The sequence below is a fragment of the Haliaeetus leucocephalus genome, unplaced genomic scaffold (assembly GCF_000737465.1).
Source record: "Haliaeetus leucocephalus isolate CR32 unplaced genomic scaffold, Haliaeetus_leucocephalus-4.0 Scaffold130, whole genome shotgun sequence".
Lineage (NCBI taxonomy): Eukaryota > Metazoa > Chordata > Aves > Accipitriformes > Accipitridae > Haliaeetus > Haliaeetus leucocephalus.
Window position 1 is genome coordinate 9,177 of NW_010972566.1, and position 4,575 is coordinate 13,751.

Sequence of the window (4,575 nt, forward strand, 5' to 3'; positions counted from 1 at the left end):
AGCAGAGCTGGGTGAAGTGTGCGGGTGAAGACCGTGGCCATGGATGGCTCTGGGGGGTGAGAGTGAGAAGAGCTGGTGATATCCCCTGACTCCTTGGCACTGCTGGCCTGATCCTGGGGAAGGGCTTCCCAGAGAGGAGGTCATGAGCAGTTCCAGCCTGGCCCACAGCTGTAGGGTCAGGGGTGGGTGCAGGCAGGGCTGGAGGAAGCAGCTCTTCCAGGAGCAACTCTTGGGGCGCAGGAAGTAGATGGGCTGGAGCAGCTGTAGTGTGAGAGACAGACTGTGGGACCTGGAAGGGACTGTTCCCCACTGACAGTCATCAGACTCTTGGAGTGTGGCAGCACTTGGCCAGGCAGGATCCCCAAGCTGGGACTGGGATGGGACCATGGTCCTCCCACCCCGAGGCCCATTCCAGGGGGCTGCAGTGGATGAGCAGCCTCCCCATTTCGATGGAGGTCCATCCGTGCCATGAGGCCTGGATGATGCCTCTCTGCTTCCCTGCACCCCACAGTGCTGGGGAACTCCAACTTTCCTGTAAATGCCCCCAGGAGAGGGCTGGGGGCTGGGCTGCAGCCTGGCATTCCCCTTTCCTTCCCACCATCTTTGGTGGGGAACCCTGTCCCCCTCCCCAAGTGACCCCTGGGCGTGGGAACAGGAATGGTGGGGGCCATCCGCCTGCTCTGTCCCCATTGTCACCAGTGTCCAGTGCTGGAGGGACAATGGGGTGACCAGAACTGGCCTCACCCCCACAATGTCCCCTCCCCACTGCTTCTCCCCAGCTGTCCCCTGGCACCTCCCCTCACCCTGCAGTTTCTGTTCCCCTTTTCTGGGGGTGCCCGCTTTGGGGGTGAAGGCAGAACTGAAACCACAGCCAAGGAGAAGTTTGAGGTGGGGCGCCCTGATAACCTCCAAACACAACCAGGGCTAAAGTGTCCCCTCTGCAGTGTGGCAGGGCGCCATGTGACCCCTCCAAGTGCAACTGGGGGAGGTGTCCCTGCTCCATGTCTTCATCTCATGTGTCCCCAGCTGTGGTGGGGACATGGGGAAGGCCCATATGGGCCTGCTGCAGGCTGAGCTGCAGCATCCCATGACACTGAGTCAGACATGGGGAGACAAGGACACTGAACCCCTTCCCTTCCATGGAGCTGTCCTACAGAGAAGTAGGGATGCTGCTGTGGCCTGGTGGGCCCAGAAATGTACCAACTTCCCCAGCAGCTCACCTGAACATCACCAAGGGGATGTCTGGCCATGCCCCCACAATGTCCACATCCCTCCCGGCAGGGCCACCAGTGCTGGGTCCAGAGGAGAGTGTTTGGCTGGTGGAATGGCAAAGCGCAGCCATGGGGCAGCCAGTGAGGGAAAGGGCAGGGGGGGCTTTTGTCCACGCAGTCCTATAAGATGGCCATTTGCCCTTGCGGTCCCCCCTAAGGTAATTGTTGGTCACTTCTTGCTGAGCAGCTGATAGGCCATTAGCTGGCCTCCGGCTTATGTGATGTCAGTGACACCTCTCCTCCCACTTTCCAGTCTCCACTCACCTTGTTATCATCACAGGTTACAGTTATTTCCTTTGACGTGGTGGTAGCAGCATGGGAGGTTGTACTTAGTGCACAGCCGTTTCTTTTGGCCACTCCTTATTCCTTAAACTTTTCTTCTGCTACTTCTTTCTTCTTGCTTGTTTCCTTTGCTTCAGAATGGGTTCTCCATGGTTCACAGTCCCTTTGGGGAAGTACCTTTTCTGGCATGGTCTTATTCATAGGCCACAGTCCCTTTGGGCTGCATCTGCTCTTCCGTGGAGCACGTCCTATGGCTCTGACGTTGCTATCCCTTTTTCTGGGTATTTACTTCTCTTTCCTAAATACGTTGTCACAGAAGTGCCACAAACTCCTCTTGTTCAAAGGAGGTGTGCTGACTGGACTCAGCCATCGTCAGCACAGGGCACTTCATGATCTCCTTCCTCACCAGGAAGGTGAGGTCACCCTGGTAGCCCTCCTCCTCCTTTACCAACCAAAACCTTGCCAGTTATGCCCAATAATATTCTTTACTGCAGTACAGCTATGATGGCTTGAACTGGATGACTGTTTGGCTGAGATTTTATTGGAGTTGGTGCATATTCACCATAGCAGGATAAAAGTTACATTTATGAGGGATGCAGTGCACTTCTGCCTTTCTAATTGAGCTCAAGGATGGCTTGCTGATAACAGCCGTCATTAAGAAACTGGTAAGAAACCTGGTCATAACCCTACCTCCACTTGGGAAATGCTTTTAACTGAGAATCTTGTCCTTGGCTCCCATCTGTGCTACACAGGAGCTATGTTGCAGCTCAGTCTGTGGCAAGTCTTGTATTTCCTTATTCCTGACACCAGTCCTGTCCCATTGGCTTGACTGGAAATTAATTGTCAGCTCAGGTTTGCTGGGTGATCACTGGACTCATGGCTGATGCTGGTTACAATCTCCAGACCTGATTCTTACCCTGAGTTTGCTGATGTGACTTCCTGGCTCCTTGTTTGCGATTGTCGTGGTTTAACCCCAGCCAGCAACTAAGCACCATGTGGCCACTCACTCACTCCCCTGCCCCACAGCGGGATGGGGGAGAAAATCAGTAAAAGAAGTAAAAGTCATGGGTTGAGATAAGAACGGTTTAATAGAACAGAAAAGAAGAAACTAATAATGATAATGATAACACTAATCAAATGACAACCGTAATAATAAAAGGATTGGAATGTACAAATGATGCGCAGTGCAATTGCTCACCACCCACCAACCGACACCCAGCTAGTCCCAGAGCGGCGATCCCCCGCCCCCACTCCTCTGAATTTATACACTAGATATGATGTCACATGGTATGGAATACCCCACTGGCCAGTTTGGGTCAGCTGCCCTGGCTCTGTCCTGTGCCAACTTCTTGTGCCCCTCCAGCTTTCTCGCTGGCTGGGCATGAGGAGCTGGAAAATCCTTGACTTTAGACTAAACACTACTTAGCAACAACTGAAAACATCAGTGTTATCAACATTCTTCTCATATTGAACTCAAAACATAGCACTGTACCAGCTACTAGGAAGACAATTAACTCTATCCCAGCTGAAACCAGGACAGTGATGTAGCAACCTTCCTCCCTTGCTGTGACCCTCAGTTCCTAGCTCACCTTCCCTTGTAAAGCAGCCTGTCCTTCACACCATAGCTGTCAATGGAATACAGTGGGTTTACTCTAGGACTGCCCAGGGAGCTTTTGTACATGGAGAGTGATTTATTTGTAAACCTTGGGCACTTGGTCTTTGCTGGAGCTAAACCAGTTTCACATCAGCTGAAGACCTGATTCTTTGTCCTTAGTGATGCTAAGTTGTTTTGTTCTTTTTGTGAAATGAGATATTTTTCCCAGTGCTTTAAGGATCCAAATTATAAACTGGTTTTATAACCCATTAAGTAAACTGTCCAACTAGTCAAATTGGCTTTGATCCACTGACAGATTTTAGGCTGAGAAGCCTTGCACTTCCAAAATTGTTTTTCCAAGAATGGGATGAATCATACCTGAGGGCTGTCTGCCTCTCTCCACTAAGTCTTGATAGAGCCTAGGTGATCAGACTCATGCAAAATTTGAACGTGCCTATTGGTACAGAAGATGAGCCTCTTCATTTCCACCCCTCTCTGGTTTTGCTTTTTAATGTTGACTTTCTTCTGTTCACACAAAGAGACCTAAAACCATCCAGACATCAAAATGAGGTGCCAAAATAAGGAAACTTACTGTAGGTCATTTCACATCATGATACAACTTGCCCTGTTTCTCTTATTAGCACATACTAAACTTTACATGGGTTAGGTAGTACACAACACTTACTTGCTTCCCTCATATTTCTTGGTTAAAGTTTGCTGAGCAAACACAGAAACTTAATTATTCCAAGTTGGATACTTCACAAGTTATTAAAGGCATCTCAAAGTAGAAACTAGCATCAAGGAGCAATGTATATTTTTTGCCTTCCCTGTACTCTCATTTTCTCAAATACATCCATCATCTCCCACATTACATTATACTATGGGTGTAAAAACAATTTAAGGTTTCTCTTAGCTTTTCAGATAGCTGAGTTTAAGTCTTGGTATAAACTGTAGCAACTGGCTGCCTCCCTGTTATTTCAGCTTAGATGACTGCACTTATCAGTCCTGATATTAGTGAAAGAAACCTTGGTATGTGTGAATTATCTAGCCAAACAGCATTGTCTTTATTGTGGGTGATTATAGGTGAGCTCCTTTAGTGGAAGAAATATTCACTTCAAGGACAGAAGTCATCTCATACTAGCATAGGTTTCAAAGCCTGGTGAACAGATTCATCACCTCAAGTAACTATTTCTAAATATTAACTGTAAAGGTACAAACAATTTCCTAACTGCTGACATCTGGTGACATTTGACATACCCAGTGATAATGAGCATGGCCTTGATTTATTCTTGCAGAAGGCCAAGTTTCACATGTCCTTTCTGCCAGTCCCACACACTTACCTTGGACACCAAAGGTCATCTCAAGTGGTGCAAGGCACCCCTGCATGGGAAAATTATTCAAACCCCATCTAGAGGCTTTTTTTTTTTT